This window comes from Eschrichtius robustus, chromosome 10 (assembly GCF_028021215.1).
Source record: "Eschrichtius robustus isolate mEscRob2 chromosome 10, mEscRob2.pri, whole genome shotgun sequence".
NCBI lineage: Eukaryota > Metazoa > Chordata > Mammalia > Artiodactyla > Eschrichtiidae > Eschrichtius > Eschrichtius robustus.
In genome coordinates, this window is record NC_090833.1 from 91951790 (window position 1) to 91973708 (window position 21919).

General features: G+C 41.0%; 1 protein-coding gene across 5 annotated transcripts in view; it reads right to left on the reverse strand.

Moving 5' to 3' along the window:
• The window catches only part of LOC137770222 (contactin-associated protein-like 3B), a 156218-nt gene that overhangs the window by 1332 nt on the left and 132967 nt on the right, over positions 1–21919 (reverse strand). The gene's annotated exons all lie outside the window — the stretch shown is intronic.

Sequence of the window (21919 nt, forward strand, 5' to 3'; positions counted from 1 at the left end):
CTTCTGAACTCTGACTCATAAAATCACACATAAAAAGATTAACAATAATTTCACCTAAAAGCTGATATCAGAAGCTGGCATCTACTAAAGAACCAATAAAAAATCTGTTTTTGATTATTCAGTCATAAAAAAGAATGAAATCTTGCTGTTTGCAACATCATGGATGGACCTTTAGGGCACTATGCTAAGTGAAATAAGCCAGACAGAAAAAGATAAATACCATATCATCTCACATATATGGGACCTTAAAAAACAAACAGAAAAATGTCAAGCTCACAGATAGAGAACAGACTGGTGGCTGCCTGAGGCAGGGGATGAGTGAGCCAAATGGGTGAGGGAGGTTAAAAGGTACACACTTCCAGTTATCAAATGAGTAAGTCATGGGGATGGAACTTTCACAGCATGGTGACTATGTACGTTAATAATACTGTATTGCATATTTAAAGGTAGCTAGAAGAGTGGCTCTTCAAAATTCTCATCACAAGAAAAAAAGTGTTGTAACTATGTGAGGTGGTGGATGTTAAGTGGACTTATTGTGGTGATCACTCTGCAACATATACAAACATCAAATCATGACATTGTACACCTGCGACCAATGGAATGTTACGTCAATTATACCTCAATTAAAAAAATTTTAACAATAAAAGACAAAGAAAAAACTCTGAAAAATCTGTTCTTGTATTAATAACAAAAGTGTGTGTGTTTAACAACGGGTGGGATCTAAAAACACTCCACGGAATAATGGCAACTAGACCCAGAGTTTTGTCCAGAGAGTAGTGAGAAAAGCAGTTTCCCAGCAACACAGGCTGACCTGAAGGAGGCTAGTACAGATACTTAGAAGGCCTTAAATGCCAATGAAGCACCTGAATAGGTCCACGTGAAAGTTTTCAAACTTGCTATTGCTATTATTATTTTTAATAGCAGCATCATTCTTATCCTGCAAATAAATCTCATTTTTTAACTAAGGAGTTAGAGTGGCTAGAGTTCTGCATTCTTTTCTCTACCAGAATAATTTTTATTATTATATATATTATTATTATATGTGACCTGGAGGGAGTCACTCACTCTTTGAGACCTTGTTACAGGGAAGAACCAAATCTGACTACACGGTGGATCTGTTTCTTTGACTTTAACCTTTGCCTTCCGCTGCTTTTGTTCACTAAAAGGATACTGTCTGTACATAATGGCCTGCCTCGGGGAACCCTGGTTCCTCTGCCTGAATGTTAAACCAAAGTGCCTTTGTTCAGGGAAACATACGGACTCTGTCCACCTGTGGATGGCTGCAATTAAAAAGAAATTAACACATCCCCTCCCTGAGGCTGGCCATTCCAGGGGATATTCGCAAAACTTATGGCCCTTTTACTTTACCTCCTCATCTCCTCCCCATCTCTGTGCTATAAAAGAAACTGGCATCCAAACCCCGATAAGATGGTTATTTTGAGACTTTAGTCTGTCGTCTTCTCGGTCTGCTGGCTTTCCGAATAAAGTCGTATTCTTTCCCTCAATGCGTCATCTCTGATTTATTGGCCTGTCGTGCGGCAAGCACAGCAAGCTTGGACTCGGTAACAACCTTAGTTTATCCGGATGCGGGTGCTTTGTACCAGGTGAACTCTAAAGTTTTCCCTTCTGTAGATAAGTTTACCTCAACACGTTCCAGAAGGTAAAAGAATAATCTCTCCTTCTGCTTGATTAAAGTAAGCAAACATCTACCTGAAGTGCACTTAAAATATTTGCTTTCCAGACATTTATCTAATATATTCCGCCATGAAAATCTCAAGTTGTGGCCAATGTGTTGGAAAAAGTATGCACTTAATCAGTATTTCCAGTTTGGGTTTATGGCCTCTTGGTGGAAGCAAGTCAGGAGAGTCAAAAGCAGAAAGAGATAACCATCTCCGTGCGCCCCACCACCTTCTCCTACAGCAAGAGGGAACCCACCTGCCCCATGGCTGAGCACAACTACACCACACAGGAACTCACAGCGCCTGGCCCTGAAATCATCCGAAACCCAGGGCCAATGCAGATCTGTGAAACTGGGTCCTAAATGCTGCTTTTAATTGACATGCTTTTGTTATCTGTATTGTTTAGACAGCTGCAACGTAAGCATGATAGAAATATTATTGAAATCAAGTATTTTTCAAACACATTGCTAAAGTTATAGGCTTTTACTTTTTTTTTCCCCTCCTGCTTGAAATATTATTAATCTAGGATGGAACACAGCTCACCCTTCCTGTGCAGCAAAAGTACAGCTCTAGTTTCTCAATACTCTTTCTTTCCCAATCTTTCTAAATGATCAGGAAGAAAACATTCTAGAAGACATCTGGGGACGTATCTTTTGCTGGCAAAGATGTTGAAAACAGAGAAAAAGTCAGAAAAAAATTACTTCCAATGACATCAAGACCGTATTTTGAAATTGTTACCGACCAGGGTTCTTGGCGTCCTTAAACAATAAAAATTGATCAAAGGCCAGACAAGAAATTCAGGCAAGGCTTTACTGGGGCCCCTGCTGCAGCAGGGGGGAGCGAGAACAAACAACAGGCTCCTTTGCTTGCGTGCTCCCTAAGCGGGGGCGAGCTTGCTGCTTATATGGCAGTGGTCCCCAAACCTTTTTGGCACCAGGGACCGGTTTCATGGAAGACCATTTTTCCACGGACCGGCAGGGGGTGGGGTGGGGGGATGTTTCAGGCAGTAATGTGAGCGATGGGGAGCAGGAGATGAAGCTTTACTCGCTCCCCTGCCACTCACCTCCTGCTGTGCAGCCTGATTCCTACCAGGCTGCGGCCTGGGGGTTGGGGACCCCTGTTATATGGCGTGAGGGCAGGGGTGTGTCCAGGGGTCGGGCCAGAAGGGTGGCTTAGGTGGTTTGCCCACCGCTTAGGTGGTGTTGTGTGCAGGGGGCACGTGCAGTACCCTGCTTTTGCTCTGGGATCTTCAAAAGTGGCAGTTGGGTTTTTTGGTCTCTTTGTATCTTTTGTCCAGAATTTGCCCCAGCTGGGCGTGCACGTCGTTATTTTTAGTCCCATACAGTTTCTTTGTTATTTTGTTGCTCGAGGAGAGGTGTGTCGAGGTGCAAGCACTGCAACACTGCAGCAAAGGGCCCCAGGTCCCAGCAAAGGGTCCCAGGTCCCAGCCTGTCTCAAAATCAATATATGGCTGTTGAAAACAATACTAGAACACTGCAAATAAAAGTATGTTATTTGATACATGGCACAAATTTAGTTCTGACAAATGAATTGGCTTCTAAACTTCAAGAGTAACACAAAAGAAGAAAATGAAGTATGGTTAGTGTTATTAAGGAATGCCGCAAAGGAGTGCTGGGTAGTGGGCATATTCTATTAGCAGCTTCAAGGAATTAAATAAATTAATGAAATTAAAGGAATTAAAGTATTTAACTGTGAGTCTAGACTGTTTCAGGACTACTGGGAGAATAGCACTAACCCAGTGGCCTCCTGTATATGTTGAAAATAGTAATATGCAAATTGGGTCATTTGTACAAAATTTAGGAAGATTTCTCATTAAGAAGTTCCATTGACTTAAAGTGATACCAATATGTGTTTAGTTCAACATTAAACTACTTCAAATGGTAGGGAATTCCTTTAACCTACTGTTATGTTGAAGCCCTAACCCCCAGTACCTCAGAATGTGACTGTATTTGGAGAAAGGGTCTTTAAAGAGGTGATTAAGGTAAAAGGAGGCCATTAGGGTGGGTCCTAATCCAATCTGACTGGTGTCCTTACTAGAAGAGGAAATCTGGACACAGAGAAGCACCAGGGAAGTGTGCACACGGAGGAAAGACCATGTGAGGACACAGCAAGAAGACAGTCATTTGTCAGCCAGGGAGAGAGGCCTCAGAAGAAACCAACCCTGCCAACACCTCGATCTGGGACTTCTAGCTACCAGAACTGTGAGAAAATAAATTTCTCTTGTTTAACCGTCTGAATGTGGCATTTTGTTACTGCAGCCCGAGGAAAATAATACTCTTAGCTTCTGGATTGGCCTGTGGTGGCCTTGCTGAGTGACTTGGATCGGTGAGTCCCTTACGGCTCAGCCACAATCCGTTATACTCATGACCCTCAGGGTCTCACAAGGTTTGTATGCTAGGTGGGTGCCATGTTCGCTACCACTCTCTAAGTCGGCCTTATTTCCAAAGTAGTTTAAGTTTCTCCTCAGACCATCACTGACCAGTCTAGTTCTGGCAAGCAGAAGGCACTCGGTGGCATTGTTGAAATTCAGGAAGTTTTCAAGTTTAATTGTGTCTGCCAGTTGAATTCCCGGAAGAGTATGTGTCTGAGAAGGACCACGATGGTACCTCCTAGCTAACTCAGACCATCCTTAACCACATTCCACACCGTCCGGGCCTAACAGACACTTGTTCACTGACTCAATTTTCAGGGCCAATTGGTCATTTCTAGGCCTTTCCATTCTTTCTAGTGCAGGCTCCTTGTTTGCTCCTATAGAGAGGGCCAGTTCAGAGGTGTCCTCTATCAGTCATCACTCTTAAGGACTCAGGGAAATTACCCTGAGTCCTTATTGTTGAAATGTGGCATCACTTATTGTTGAAATGTGACAGATTAAGCGCCTTACTAGGGAATGACCATTTCTTAGGTAATGAATGAAGGGCCTTGGTCGTGCCCTCCTCGGGAGCAGAGCCTCCAGAGCTTCAGAAGGACTCGGTGTGTTCTGTCCACCTTAGCGCAGGACCATGCTGCTATTTTCATGTAAGAAACTAAGGGTGTTAAATCAGATCATCTTATGAAAATAATAGAATATAAGATGGAAGGTAAGAAAGACTGAAGGAAAGGAAGAAAAAAAATCAGAACCAAAAGAGGTAACAGTGATAACATCGCAGGCCTGAGTCACCATCCTGAGAAAGGCTTGCTGGTGTCTAGGCACCGGAATTTTGGGAGGGCTTTCACCACTCCCAGAATTGATAAGAGTGGCTCACTGCTGCCTAAGACGTTTATGCAAACAATGTGGTTGGTGCTGAACACTTGCGTTCCTTCTGGAATCTGGGATTTTGATATGTACCAGGGAGAGGGTGCCTACATGACCATCCCCCATAAAAGCCTGGGCTCCTAGGCTGAGGCTAAGCTCCCCTGGTTGGCAACATTTCACACATGTTGTCCTCATGGCTGGAGGACTTAAGCGTGTCCTGTGTGGTTCCACTGGCAGAGGACTCGAGGGAGCTTGCCTCTGGTTTCCTCCAGACTTTGGTCCACTTGCCTTTTCCTTTGTTGACTGTACTTTGTGTCCTGCTGCTGTAATAAATCACAGCTGTGAATATAACGCTAGGCTGATTCCTATGAGTCCTTCCAGTGAATCATGGAGCCTGGGAGTGGCGTGGTGGACCCCAATACAGGAGTGATCACGGAGAACTGCCAGAGGCAAAGAACCCAGAGTGGAATGCAGCCTGGAGACATTCCCTATAGGACACAAGTCACCTCCATGAGAACTGCACAGAACAAGCTCTTAAGATAGCATCCTCCTTTCCACCTGTCACAGATGGGCCTTTCATAATAACAGGAGATCTGTTCTGCATTTCCACACTTTCAAGTAACAATCACAGGTCACAGGAAGACGCGTGACACAACATACATATATATTCCAAGCGCTTTATCTAGTAACAGGGCAACTCTACGAGGCTTTCTCAAGATTTGGCTCTTTCGGTGATTTCATTGCTTCTGAGAATGAGATTATTATCTTGTGCTCAATAAAACATACAAACAGATAAATGTGTTAATGTCTTTACTAACTGTTAGATTTGGGTAGACTAGTATAGGCTATGTGTGGTAGGATTAATTCTTAGATTTGCCAAAGTCCAAAAGAAGAGAACCAGGTAAGCATCAAACTTCACACTTGTCATCACAAGAAAAAGAATGTGTAACAATGTGAAGTGATGTTTGTTAACTAAACTTATTGTGGTAATCATTTCACAATATATACATACATCAGATCATTATGTTGTACACTTTCAACTTACACAGTGTCATGTGTCAATTACGTCTCAATAAAACTGGAAAATAAATTTCACGCTAATGGTAGACATCTTGAACAAAAATTCCATTTTTAAATAATTTGTGAGGAAGAGTGAAAGCCACTGAACAACTAAACCCTTCTGAGACATTCCGTATGGATTTTTAACCTCTTTCAAGAGGCTAACTGTCCATTTTAATATTAGGGAAAAGTAGACAATCCTGCAACAGTGGAATGAAAAATTCCTCCATTCAAAATTTTCTTCTCAAATCAGAATATTTAGATTTATCCTACACTATGTTTGTAAGGGAAACATACTTACTACCACAAGATTTTGCTCTCATTTATGCAAAAAATAGTAGCTCTCTTACAGTGTTTGTCACAATTCCGATTTCAGAGGAAGTGTGAACTTAAATAGGATTTAGCCAAATATGTTTAAAAATAGGTCAAGATCGGGACTTCCCCGGTGGTCCAGTGATTAAGACTTTGCCTTCCAATGAAGGGGGTGCAGGTTCAATCCCTGGTCAGGGAGCTAAGATCCCACATGCCTCAGGGCCAGAAAAGCAAAACATAAAACAGAAGCAGTATTGTAACAAGTTCAATAAAGACTTTAAAAATGGTCCACATCAAAAAGCTCTTTAAAAAAAATATGTCAAGATCAAACAGCTGTTTTTAAACTAATTGTGTATTTAAAGCTGTTTTGGTAGTTTTAGTGACAAAATAGAGATGCTTTTTTCTCAGCATTTTAAATTTGAGTTAGCAATACTGTTAAACCAAAATGATTAGGGTCATACGGTTCACACTGTAATTTCAAAATTAACTCTTACACAAGAGAAGTTAATCTTAGAATAGGACAAAGAAATGTATATTTGAAAACTAAGTTTAAGTAAATGTGAAGTAAGTCCTTTGCAACATATAATTGCCATTTCATAAGAAAAGTAAAAGGCTGTGTGTTAGTCAGAGCAGAGGTAAGACAATTCTCCATGGGTTTCTCACATTTCTGCACATCTTACAGACAGAAGCACCGACAGCCCTTTATTCTCAGCTATCTTGCCAAGGATGTTTAGATAGAAAACAGCCTTGTAAGATAATGTCTTCTTCCAGAGGTAAGGGCAAGCATGCTTACCTCCCAAAAGATTCTGATTCCCTGAACTCTTGTATCATAACCCACTGTGTGTGCAGGCCTCCATCTGGGCCTATCCACACAGCCCCTGTGTGACTCAGGGTCAAGGAGAACCAAGGCAAATACTCGGATGCCCATGCTGGCTGCAGTGGTTTATGAGTAACCAAGTAAGTAATAGAGTCCTTTGTTTCTGACCCATAAGTCTTCTGTCTTCTACCTGCATCCATGGAAAACGGCAGCTTAACTTGTTGCAAATAGGGCAAAATCTCAGATACTCCAAAGTTCTGGATGGAAAGATTAAAGTTCATCTCTCAGAAGACTTACTAGAGAATGCATATGAAAAGGTCTATGACTAAATAGTCTATTTATTTCAGGTCACTATGCAAACATTTATATATTTTAACAGATTGATCTGCTCAGTATGTTAAAATATATATGTATGTTTGTGCTCTTTTGTTTTTTATTGATGCATGATTAGAAATTCTTCTTTGTTTCCTTTTTAAAAATGGTATGTATTGCATTGTTTTTTGATAGAAAATAACAATGAAAAAAAATGTAGTCTGTGGTCTCACTAGTCAGAAAATCCCTGGTGACATAAAAAATAAATAATAGACATAGGCACACTTGGCTAGAAAATTCAAATAGTACAGAAAAGCTTAAAGAACACAGAAGCCACTCTTTCCAACCCAGCACCAACTTAACCATTTTTATGGTTTATTAAAATTGTCTGGGCTTCCCTGGTGGCGCAGTGGTTGAGAGTCTGCCTGCCGATGCAGGGGACACGGGTTCCAGCCCTGGTCTGGGAAGATCCCACATGCCGCGGAGCAACTAGGCCCGTGAGCCACAACTACTGAGCCTGCGCGTCTGGAGCCTGTGCTCCGCAACAAGAGAGGCCGCGATAGTGAGAGGCCCGCGCACCGCGATGAAGAGTAGCCCCGGCTCGCCGCAACTGGAGAAAGCCCTCGCACAGAAACGAAGACCCAACACAGCCAAAAATAAATTAATAAATAAATAAATAAATAAATAAATAAATAAATAATTAAAAATGAATATCTGCTAAAAAAAAATTGTCTTTTACTTCTGCATTTACTGCTGCCCATAAATCCTTTCTTTTCAGATTTTCTGGTAGGAAACTCCACAATCTAAGACAGGGAAGGCATCAGGTTCCTGGTTTAGGCACGGTGGCCACCATCCCTCTGCCATGAGATCCTTCTCATCATTAACAATGTTCTAGGGAAGCTGCAGCTTAGGTTCCAGGCACTGGGGGAAACGTAAGCAAATACTTCCTCCTTCCTGTTCCCAACAGGGAAGTGTGCTGGGCCCACAAGACTCCAGTCCCTGTCACCTGGGGACACCCTCCCCTTTTCTCTTCCAAAAGGGAAAGAGAAAAAGATCTACCATGGCCATAGTTAATCTTCTGAAGAGCAGATCAGGAGCTTATTTTTGCTTTAACCATTTAGAAGCAGGATCAACTGAAGTCACTATTGTGAACTGATTACCATTCATTTTTAATTAAAATGTGACATAATAAAAAGCATGCATCTCGTTAACTATATGTCACATTTGCTCAGCTCTAAATTTTGCTACACCATATTCTATTCATGTAATTTCAGTCTTTGAGTTTGTTTCTGCAGTAAAATTTCCACCTACATAAAATTTTACAGAATTGAAGAAACATGTTATGTGTACAGCCAGATCTTTATCATTTCAAAATGTTTATATCCATACTTCAGTATGCTTTGATGATCTTATTTTTAACCTCAGAGTACAGGTTGGACTCTTTAGATATGCAGATTAATCTATGATCTTGTGATTTCAGAGTCACAGGCAATGATGGTATCATTCACCAACCAATTGCTAGTGTCAGGAAGCAGACTTTTCTTCTGCCCTATTAGGTTTAGTAATTAGGGGCCTGCAAATTAAAATGACAAAAGATAGTTTAACAGGAGAAGAAGTTTATTCATATATATGGGAGCTAACAAGAGAAGTAACTATCTCACTAAATGTTTAAAGTTAGAGGTTTATATATCTAACTTAGCAGAGAAAAGGAAAGTGGAAGAAAGGACTTCTATTCTTTTAGAAGAATAAATGAACGATAAGTAATTTTGTGATTATTTTGTGTCTGCACGTTCAAGGGGTCTTTCCTTCTTCTATGCGAATCTCCCCAGAGAGGGGATTTGTGGTAGGTTTACTCTTGATTTCTCTCCTGGGAGTAGACCTGTCTTGAAGAGGGAATCAAAGAAGCCTCATTTCTCAGAAATGTCTGCTTTTAGTCAAATAAGGAAAGCTCTTTCTGCATCTGTTGATTCCCAAATGTTTTGAGCTTAAAATAATCTCCATACCAACTCTGAGGGTCCAACTGGGTCTCTAGGCATTCCTCCCTATATGTCCTCACTTGTAATGCTGTGAGGCAGTGCCTACTCTACCTTGTACAGATAAGGAAACTGGCTCAGAAGGACTCAGTTACCTGCTCCCGGTGAACAACTAGCCAGTTTCAGAGCTGGATTATTACAAGGGACATCTGAATCCATAGCCCAGCCTCTTAGCCCTTTGAGACATGATCACTCAAGAGATCTTAGAGGGCTTCCCTGGTGGTGCAGTGGTTAAGAATCCGCCTGTCAAGGCAGGGGACACGGGTTCGAGCCCTGGTCCGGGAAGATCCCACATGCCGCAGAGCAACTAAGCCCGTGGGCCACAGCTACTGAGCCTGTGGGCCACAACTACTGAAGCCCACATGCCTAGAGCCCGTGCTCCGCAACAAGAGAAGCCACTGCAATGAGAAGCCCGTGCATTGCAACGAGGAGTAGTCCCCGCTGGGTGCAACTAAAGAAAGCCCATGCGTGGCAACAAAGACCCAACACAGCCAAAACTAAACTAGAACAACAACAAACGTTTAAAAAAAATAAGAGAGATCTTAGAGCTCATGTGATCCAACCCTCTTTATGCTATTGAATAAATTTGTTTACCTCACTGTCAATCACTAAATGGGGGGTCTTGGACAATTTTCTCAGCCCATTTGTGTCCCGGTTTTTCCATCTGTAAAATGATTACAGTACTCACTTCAGAAGCATGCTTTGAGGAACAGTGCCAGGCACATAGTAAGTGCTAAGTGTCTGCTCTTATTATTATTTACTTTATAGACATCAATGCATTCTTATAAAATATTCCAAGACTAAGTGTACAGAATAAAACATGTAAATCATCTCTTACCCACCTGCCCACCCTCTTCCCAGGGGTCACCATCAGTGGATGTGTTTCTAGTCCTTTACCATCATAGTCATACATATTTTTAATCTGTGTAAACACTCATGAGCTGTCTTCATGCATTTTAACAGAAATGGAATCATATTTTGCAAATTATTCTCCAACCTCCTGTTTCCATTTAAAGCACTCAAGTCTTATAGATCTTTCCATGTCAGAACATCTCAGTGTTGCTCATTCTTTTTTAACAGCTGCATGGTGTTATACTGAATGGACTTAAAAGGATGTACCCTTCTGATACTGATAAGCTTCTAGGCAGTTGTGGGGCTTTTGGTTTTGTTTTTCTCATGTAGCTAGACAAGCTCTTAGTGATTATAGACATGTGGAAAAGCTAAAGAGAGCATGTTGTTCCAGAAAAGTTCACATTAATATACAGCAGAGACTCTTCTCTCATGATTGGCTTCCTGTCTCTCTAGCTCTGATAGATAGTATCATCTAAACAAACATTTGGGGTTTTTTTTTACCCATTTCTAGTGGGGCTGCACTTTTGGTTCCCTAACAACTTGCAGCTTCTGATCTGGGCAGAGTGAAGAACAAAAATAAAGGTGATGGTGGAGCTTGTGCCTAGGATGACACCCACTGGACTGAGATAATGAAACAGCCATTGAATGATGCACGTTTGACCCTGGGGATGTCAGAGGTTTCTAAGGGAGCTTTTAATGGGCTAGTATCACAGGGTCACTTTTTAAAAACAGGTTCTACTTAAGTTGGACTGCATCTTTCTTTCTACCATCCTAGTTTCCTTCCAAACCAACGGGATGACAAACCATGCTACAATAACATGAACATGTCGGTTTACATGAGGGAGTAGGGAGTTTACCCTTATCTGGGGAATTCTGAAATAGAGACTCCTGGAGGCACTATTTCTACCTGAATGTTTTGCACACTGCTAACTAATCACTTCTTAACTGCATGAGAGAGGAGTTTTTCTATGTACCATTTCAAATCAGAATCCGATGGTATTTTACCATTAGGCAACAAAAGATCATCAGTTTCCAAAATTTAGTGAAATTTACAATAATTGAAAAAAATTTTTGTGCTAGCAAAAGTATCCAAGAGAGAAGAATCCAAGCCAGGAGCAAATATATTATCAAATTATTCATGAAATAATAATGATAATGATGTTGCGTGTTTGTGGAGAGCTTCCCATAAATGACGCCCTGAGCCAAGCACTTGGCTTAGATCACCTCACTTAATTGTCTCGACAGCGTAATCACTCTCACCTAAATATGAATTCAATCAGTCTGACTGGTTGAAATGCAAGGAAGAGTTCACTGATGTTCCCTGGTTTATAAAGAAAACTGCTTGTTATTACTTCTCTTCTGGATTATTTCACAGACATTAGATCGAAGTTTTAGAAGAAAATTCCCCATTTTAGTTTAGCAGATCTTCCCATGTTTTTATCATGTCTTAGCTATAAAAATTTCAGAAATGCAAATATATAATGTAATATAATATACTCTTTACAAATAAGTAAAAGCAAAGATTTATCTCATTCACAAAAATGCTAAAAAAGCAAGATAGCAGAATTAACGCTTTAAACTTAACACCTGACTACTACAGGCTACTACAGATGAATAAACGTCTATAGAAGACAAAGTACAGGGACTCTCCTGGTTGCGCAGTGGTTAGGAGTCTGCCTGCCAATGCAGGCGACACGGGTTTGAGCCCTGATCCACGAAGATCCCATGTGCTGCAGAGCAACTAAGCCCGTGCGCCACAACTACTGAGCCTGTGCTCTAGAGCCCACAAGCTCTGCAACATGAGAAAGCCACCGCAATGAGAAGCCCACGCACTGCAACAAAGAGTAGCCCCCGCTCGCCTCACTATAAAGAAGGACTATATGATGAACAGCATCAAATTTATAATCACTGGGCAAACCATGAGGTACGATTTGAAATATACTAGAAATGGTCAGTGTCTTTCAAAATATCCCTTCTAGTCTTCCCCATAGTGTCTAAGGGGCCACCATGGCATTGAAATATTGATTTACTGTGAATCTCAAAGACTTTTCAATCTTAAGAAGTGTCTTTCTGAAATGGAACTACCCTTTGTGGCATTCTTTTTTTAAAAAAATTAATTAGTTAATTATTTTTTAAAAGAGATCTTTATTGGAGTATAATTGCTTCACAATACTGTGTTAGTTTCTGTTGTACAACAAAGTGACTCTTTTAAGTCAGGGTCTCTCATCCGTTTATTCATCCAACAATATTACTTGAACCACAATTGCCAGCAGGCGCCGTGTAAGGCTCTGAAGAGGATGGGAGACAGAGGCAGAGCTTTCCTAGGAAAGCTCACATTTTCACCTCCTTTATCCTCACCTGAGAGCAGCTGACACAGAAAGAGCAGGAGAAAATGTTGATGTCTGAGTAGGTAAGAGGGAAAGGACAGAACACTCTCTTTGACCGCCTTACTATGAGCTGCCATGGGCTGGCTCTGTGGACAGAACATAAAACATGTGGAAAGACTGTGCTGGGGTAAGTGGTTTCTACATGGACTATTTCTAAGACAGTGTTATGCTCTTACAATTTCTCACTTTCACTGTATAACTGTCTCTGCTCTGAGTACATTTCAGAGAAAAATCTTAGGTGAGCATTCAAGTAAAGCAATGAAAATGTACTGCAGTGTGATCAAGTGGGTATTTTAGCGATTTATAATTATGCCTCTAACATATAAAATGCTCTACACTTCACAAGTTGGGCTTGTTAGGAGGCAGATAAATTCATGAATGTGTGCAGTCTCTATTATATATTTCTATCCTGGACTATTTTTCTTAAAGATTTTTATAGCTGCATAGGAGGTGATTTTAAGAAAAATACTGACTACTTTTTTCATGTTAAATACTCACTACAAATATTGTAGGAATATTCAAAGATAGAATTCTTCTGTTCACCTCCTGTCTTGAAGAAGCTTTTACTTTGTGTTTTTGAGTGACATAAAGTCTCTTTGACTTTGTGTTTGAAAGCGACATAAGTGTGGTAAGTGTCCTGATACAAGGATGGCATTTTCGGTTCCGTGCCTGTCTCTCAAAGGTTCAATGAAGCACAGAGGAGCAGGTGACTTCCTTACTGTTTCTGTGTGGGCTCTGCCTGTCCCATCACTGAGTCTGCCTGTCATCCTCGTGCAGATGGGCAGGCAGTTTACAGGCCCCATGGGGTCTGTGCCCTGGCTTCAATGTTGGACCCATTAGGAGAGCCCTGGGGGACCATATGAGTTGCCCGCAGGGTCCTACCTGAGCTCAGGGGAGCAAAGGGGGAGATTGAGGGCAGTGAGAGCTCTCAGCACCGCTGCCCCTGGGCTCCCTCCCTGGAGGTAGTGATGAATGCCCAGACCTAAGAGCCTTCTGTCCATGTTTGCTGCACATATAAACTTAGTGAGGCAGTGATGAATTTGTGGAGAAAACAATATGTTTTTAAGTCCAAAGAACTAAATTACAGTCCCTGACCTGTTGTGATTCCAACTTTGTATACATCTCTTAATCTCCATGAACCTCCATTTTTCTGCGCAAAAGAGAGGTAACAGTGATTGCCCTGACTACCTCCACGATGGAAGATGTATTGGTGTTTTATGTACAATGAAAAACTATACAGGAGTTCCATGGCCGATGGTTTGTAGAATGAGGCAAGGTAGAATAAAAACAGTGACAGAAGGAACAAAAACAGAAAGACGGGGTGTTCTTTTCTTTTAAACAATAATGAATTCACTGAGGAGTCTGAAAAGTTCCAGGAGCTGGGTGCTGCGGACCCCAGCGCACACCATGGAAACCTCAGCGGGATGTCCAGTGTTTCAATGTTGCATCACCGTTAACTAATAGGAAGCCAGTTTCCTCTCCCTAACTTTCGGAGAACTAAGGATTCCATATTTTGGAAAATAAGGTTGAAAATGAGAATGAAGAGTGAAGATGATTGGATTGTAATTTTTTTTTTTTTATTTCCTATTTTCCTGCTGCCTCAACACCCAGGGGACCAGGTGCGTGGGTTTGCCCAGGCTGGTTCCTGCCGCAAGATTCCCTTTTTGCCCTCCCCGACTGTGACCTAGACATTCCAAGAAACAATGAAATCTCCTCAAGCCTTGTTTCTGCTCCACCCAGACTTGCCCAAGGTCCTCACTCTCTCTCGACTCCCCACCTGCTAGGTGGCTGCTGAATGGTGAGGTGCGCCCTGTCTTCTCCTCTAGGACCTGTGAGTATAATAAACCCTGTAATTTCTTCTGCAGAAATATTGCAGTGGCCCTTAAAGACCCTACAAGGGGGACTTACTCCCCCATTTACAATGATACTGGCAGCAAATGGAATTTTAATTCCAAATGTATGTAGTTTGGGAAAGCTAGATGATTTCCTATACAGACTATCTAGAAGGTTCTGTTGGCTCCTAGACACCCAATAAGCTATTAGAGAGTCTGTTTCCCGGACCTTGGCTCACAATAGCTCAGTTTCTCAGGCCCCATCTTTATTTTCATTCTCCCCATTTACACTGGCGCTTATGACTGTCAGCCATGGTTTATGACTAATAAAACCCTATTGTGTAAAATGCACTAGAGTGAGGACCTTGCACAACACGTGATTTAGGCATAAGAAGCTATCCTTCTGCTATATTCTTTTAAAATACTGAATCATTTTTTAAAACATGAATTACAAGCTGTCAGGCATGTCAGTCATGTACACGCAGATATGCAACTAAAACTGTGCAGGTGTATCCCTCAGATTGTGTAGTGCTTAGAATTTATTTTTGAAAGACATTTTGTGCTAAGTGAATGTAATCTAACATATAATTTTGGTATGTTTTACGAAAGGGACAATCATACTTCCCACTATTATCATTTAATTAATACGAAAAGAGTTAGTTTGGCTTTTGCTCAATTTTGAATGTGATTTTTAAATCTCATTTTATTAATTTAGATGAACTATAGAACTATGGGGGCTTCCCTGGTGGCGCAGTGGTTGAGAATCTGCCTGCCGATGCAGGGGACACAGGTTTGAGCCCTGGTCCGGGAAGATCCCACATGCCGCGGAGCAACTGGGCCCGTGAGCCAAAACTACTGAGCCTGCGCGTCTGGAGCCTGTGCTCCGCAACAAGAGAGGCCGTGATAGTGAGAGGCCCACGCACTGTGATGAAGAGTGGCCCCCGCTTGCCGCAACTAGAGAAAGCCCTTGCACAGAAATGAAGACCCAACACAGCCATAAATAAATAAATAAATAAATAAAATTAAAAAAAAAAAAAAACTATGGTATATCATAGTATCAGCAATTCAGAAATCCTCAATGCAGTTTAACTTTCAACCCGTTCCAAGAGGATTTAAGGGCATCATAATGTCCCAGGGCTGTAAAAATTTGCTTGTGGATGTAGTAACCATACGCTTATCTCACATACAACTTTTCAGTCTTAGAATTAATGGTTTTTGTGAATTAAAAATTATTCTGCAAAAATTAGCATAACTGTCCTTGCCTTTAAGCATCACTCTGGTGAGCTGGTATTAGGAATAATGAGAAGAAACTTGTATCAACCCTGCCCCCCACCACTGGTTAAACTACAATATGCTCTATACACCGTGAATCACTTCTTCTAAGAAAGTTATCTTATGAGATGGCAGCTGCTTATACCTGGAAATGTAGAAACTACTTCACTCACAACGTTTACGGAGACTAACTGATGAGGAAACACCCAAGGCAGAGACAAATGAGACGGAGCTGTGCGCTCAGGGATGCACGGGCTGGGATGCAGGAACCGAAACGAGCACCAAGTGGCCCCTGACCTGACGTGATTCTGCAGGGAACTGCAGCAGATACGTTTGCTGGGAAATCAGGCAACGCTCAAGGAGGAGGAGGCTGCAGATTTGTAATTTAATAACGAGGAATTTAAACTGTTGCCACAAGAGGAGGGGCATTTCTGGTAGAGCAAACCTCCATGCAGAGGCCTGGACTTGGAAGAAGGCGGTACACTCTCCGGACAAGCAGGATGCTGGGCGGAACTTGGCTGAAGTTTAGGAAACAGGATGGTGAGAAGAGTCTGGGGAGTCAGGTCAGGGCCACTCTGTGAGGGGCCCTGAGTGTGAGAGTAAGGAAGGGAGACCGCAGTCCCCAGGCAAGGGGGTGCCCAGGGAGGCACGGGGGAGAGGGGGGAATATGCCCACCTTCTCTGGGGGAAGATGCCTCCCCTCTCCCCAGGCCCCACAGGGGTGGGAGGCGAGGCTGGGGGATCTGCTTCAGAACACAGACGGGAATCTATTGTTATAGACTGTATCTGAAATGAAGAAAATTAGTAATCAGTAATGAGTTAAAATAGAGATCATTTCATTTGGAATTAGACAAATCCTTAAAAGGTGCTACATACACATGGAAGTTCATTTATCTTCTGGTGCTGAGTCAGGTTTTGGTTTTAGTTTTGTTTGTTTTCCCTTTTTTCTAACCAGCCACAATGAAATCAGGGCTGGGGTAGAGTTCTCAGTAGCAGTGACTGCATTCCGGAGGGAGGGGCAGTGAGCAGGGTCTCACCTCCTCGCCTGGATGCAGCTCACCGAGCTCTCAGGGAGGAGGGCGAGCTCCCTGCCGTCTTCGGCGGTCCCGAGCCCTCGTCCTTCTCCAGCCCGAGGTCAGAGAGGTGAGCGGTCCCTCCTTCCTCAAGGGCACAGCCCTGCCTTCCCCTCCTCAGGAGTGTCTCCTGGGATGAGCCCTGGGTGTGGGGCCCTGAGAGGCTGCCCCCGGCAGCTCCCTGCAGTACTAATGGCTCCTCCCAGCGTTTGCCAGCAGCTTCCGTGCTGGTGCTTGTTAGGGCCGCTGGGCTGGGAGGACGTGACCCACAGAAATGTGTCATTTAGTGAATCCACAAAGTGGCATCACTCAGCCCGGGTTGTTAGGATCACGTCCAGATGGCCCTCAGGAAACATCTGATAGAAATTGGTTAAGTGTAGGTCACCTGAAATGCACCTAGAGAGAGGAGATCCTGGGGCAGGGAAGGGCTTAGGGGACCGGCAGAGCCAATGATAGCCAGACTCAGGATAAGATAAGGCCTGGGTGGGTCAACAGGGAGACATTAGATGAAGTCATTAAGGGAGCTCAGGGTCAGGTCTGGTTTCTAACTGTGATACTAATTTTTTATCAAATCAAATCCTGGCCATGTACTTCCTATGTGGAGTGAAGGCTGCCTTAGAAACTGGCATGTTTTTATATCTATAGTACTTCTCTCACTTCCTGAACAAGTATTGGCCTGGGAGCACGTCAGTACCCTTTATTTTTGTGGGGTGTCCAGGCATGCAGTGTTCCATTTCCAGCAGCATCGGGAGAGACTGACACCACCCTCAGCAGAGGGAGCAGAGCTGTGTTTGAGGGGAAGCATCTCCAGTTATACAAGGTCAATTGGTTCTCTGTAAAAAGTGACAGTGTCCACGTGCAGTCCTAAGGGCCCTTTTATCCATCACACGTGACAGGTTGGCAGAGTAAAGACTCTTTTCTTCCAGCAGTGACGAGAATATGTTCCTGTTTTGATTTAAGTACATAACCAGAAACAGACTAAAAAGGCATTATAGAAACTATAGAAATGAGTCAAAGATCTACAACAACCAAGCGAACGCACCATCAAAAAATGTCACATTTAAAAGGGTAGGAAACCTGTGGCATTTTTTAGTCACTTTTTAGTGCAGCTTGAGGAAAGTGGCAGCCAGATCCCCAGCCCCCTTTTGCAAACCTGAGAGAGAGCAGACTGATCTGCAATGTTCTAACCTGTCTGTGGGCTGCCTAAGGATTGGTCTTTTGACACCTAACTCAGAGTTCAGACAAACAAAAATGGCTCAGATCTCAGAATAAGGGAGCCATGGGAAGCAGCGGGTATGATTTGTAAAAACGGTTGCAAAGGTAACTATAGACCCACAGACACCAAGGACAAGAGATTACTGATTGAGGAGTACAATAGGACAGCTAAGGCCCCAAGAGTAAGCAAGAGTGAGACTCTTAGAAAAGCAAGACATTTAAAAGCAGATGTATAAATAGGAGAACTGGGGGAAAAAAAACACACGCACTGGTCCAGAGACAACACAGGTCTGAAAAGACCCTAAGACATCACATTAGGCTGATTACAAAGGTCTTCCCCTGTGTAGAGCAAGTATAAGAAGACTGGGAGAGGTGGCTGTTTTTTAAAATGCCCAGTTTTCAACAAAGGTCACCAGGCAGACAAAGAAACAGTAAAACTAGGCTCATTCAAAGGAACAAAATAAATATCCAGACACCATACCTCAAGAAACAGGTTTTGGACTTACTGGAAAAAGATTTTAGAACAACTATCTTATGTATGCTCAAAACGTTAAAGGAATACACCAACAAAGAACTAAAGGAAATCAAGAAAACAATGAAATGAAAATGAAAATGAAAGCACAACTTACCAAAACGCATGGGATGCAGGGAAAGCAGTACTTAGAGCAAAATATAATGTAAAAGCTTACATTGAAAAAGAAGAAACATATCACAATCAGCCACCTAACTTTACACCTTAAGGGACTAGAAAAAGAAGAACAAATTAAATTGAAAGCTCAAAGAAGGAAGGAAATAATAAAGATTAGAGCAGAGATAAACAAAGAGAGACTAGAAAAACAATAGAAAAAAATCCATGAAACCAAGAGTCGGTTCTCTGAAAATCAACAAAATTGACAAATCTTTATTTAGCTAGATTGACTAAGGAAAATAAAAAAAAGAAGACTCAAATAATTGAAATCAGAAATAAAGACAAAGACATGGCTACATATTTAACAGAAATAAAAGGATTATAAGAGATTACTATGAACTGTACACTAAAAAACTGGATAATCCAGGTGAAATGGATGAATTCCTAGAAACACATAACTTACCAAAACTAAATCAAAAAGAAACAGAAAATTTGAATAGACCTAGTAAGGAGATTTAATTGGTAACCAAAAGTTTCCTGGCAAAGAAAAGCCTTGGACCAGATGACTTCATGGATGAATTCTACCAAATATTTAGAAGAACTAAGAAGAACCAACACCAATCCTCTCAAACTCTTACAAAACTTAAAGGAGAAGGAACACTCTCTAACTCATTCTGAGGCCAGCATTTCTCTGATACCAAAGCCACATAGACACTACAAGAAAAGACAACTGTAACCAACATGCCTTATAAACAATGATGCAAAAATCCTCAACAAAATACTGGTAAATCAAATTTAGCAGCATATTAAAAGGATTATGCACCATGACCAAGTGGGATTTATTTCTGGAATGCAAGGGTGGTTCAATATATAGAAAACCAGCAATGTCATATACAGTATTAATGAAATGAAGGGGAAAAGCACAGGATCATCTCAACTGATACAGAAAGAGCACTTGACAAAAGTCAGCACACTTACATGATAAAAACACTCAAGAGACTAAGAATAGAAGAAACTACCTCCACATAATAAAAAGCCATATATGAAAAACCCACACTGAACATGATAATTTTTGGTGAAGGTTGAAAGCTTTTCCTCTAAGATCAGGAACAAGACAAGGATGCTAGATTTTGTCACTTCTGTTCAACATAATACTGGAAGTCCTAGCCAGAGAAATTAGGCATGAAAGACATCCAAACTGTAAAGTAAGAAGTAAAAATTATCTCTGCAGACAACATGATTTTATATGTAGAAAACCCTAAAGATCCACCACCCCCCCCCCCAAAATTGTTAGAACTAATCAGGGAACAATGTTTCGGGATACAAAATCAATACACAAAAATCAGTTGCAATTCAATACACTAGGTAAGGAACAATCCAAAAATAAAATTAAGAAAGCAATTCCATTTACAACATTATCAAAAAGAATAAAATACTTTGGAATAAGCTTAGTCAAGGAGGCAAAAGACTTGTACTCTGAAAACGACAAAACATTGCTAAAAGAAATTAAGGACACAAATAAATGGAAAACCATTCTGTGTTCATGGATTAGAATACTTAATATTTTTAAGATGTCAATGTTTCACAAAGTGATCTACAAATCATTTTCAACAAGGGTACCATGTATTCAGAAAGGACAGTCTTTTCAACAATTGGTGCTGGGAAAATTGGATATTCACATGTAAAGGAATAAAATTGGACCCTTACCTTACACCATATACAAAAATTAACTCAAAATGGATCAAAGTCCTAAACATAAGACCTAAAACTATAAAACACTTAGAAGAAACCATAGTATAAAAATTTCATCACATTGGATTTGGCAATGATTTCTTGGATATGAAACCAAAAGTACAGACAACATAAGCCAAAATAGATAACAATATAACATATAGCTATAAATGCTTACATTGAAAAAGAAGAAATATCAAAACATAACAACAGAATTTAAAACTTGAATACATCAAAGAACATTATCAACAGAGTGAAAAAGGCAACCAATGGAACAACAGAAAATATTTGCAAATCATATATATGATAAGGGGTTCATATCCAGAATATATAAAGAACTTTCTACATCTCAACAACAAAAAAATCAATCTGATTTTAAAATGCACAAAGTACTGCAATAAACATTTATCTAAAGAAGATACACAAATGCCCAATAAGCATAGAAAAAGATGTTTGTTAGGGAAATACAAATCAAAACCATAGTAAGATACTACTTCACTCCCTTTAGATTGGCTTTTTTTTTTTTTAATGGAAAATAAGATGTGTCAGCAAGGATATATAGGAAACTTCGTGCACTGCTGGTAGGAATGTAAAACAGTGCAGCCACTTGCAAGACCGTTATGGCAGTTCTTCAAAAAATTAAAAATAGAATTACCATATGATCCAGCAATTTCACTTCTGGGTATATATCCAAAAAAGTTGAAAGAAGGGTCTTAAGGAGATATCTGTACACTCATGTTCACAGCAACATTATCCACCACAGCCAAAAGGTGGAAACAATCCAAATATCTACCAACATATGAATGGATTAAAAAAATCTGGGATATACATACAGTGGAATATTATTCAGCCTTAAAATGAAGGAAATTCTGACACATGCCACAGAATGGATGACCCTTGAAAACATTAAGTGAAATAAGCTAGTTACAAAAGAACAAAAATTATATGATTCCACTTATATGAGGTATCTATTCAAATTTATAAAGCCAGTAAAATGGTGATTGCCAGCGCCTGGAGAAAGAAAGGAAATGGGGAGTTAGTTTTTAATGGGTAGCAAGTTTCAGTTTGGGACGATGAAAGAAGTTCTGATGGATGCACTTGGAGGGCATTGTGCTGAATGAAAGAAGTCAGACAGAGAAAGACAAACACTGTATGATATTACTTACATGTGGAATCTAAAACCTATAACAAACTAGTGAATATAACAAAAAAGAAGCAGACTCACAGATATAGAGAACAAACTAGTGGCTACCGGGGGGAGGGGGGCAAAAAAAGGGTGGGGAGTGGGAGGTACAAGCTATTGGGTGTAAGAGAGGCTACAAGGATGCATTGTACGACACGAAGAATAGAGCCAATATTTTGTAATAACTGAAAATGGAGTGTAACCTTTAAAAATTGTATGAAAAATATTCACAGTAAATATTAGTTGTTTTACCTCTCAAAAAAATTCTGAAGATGAATAGTG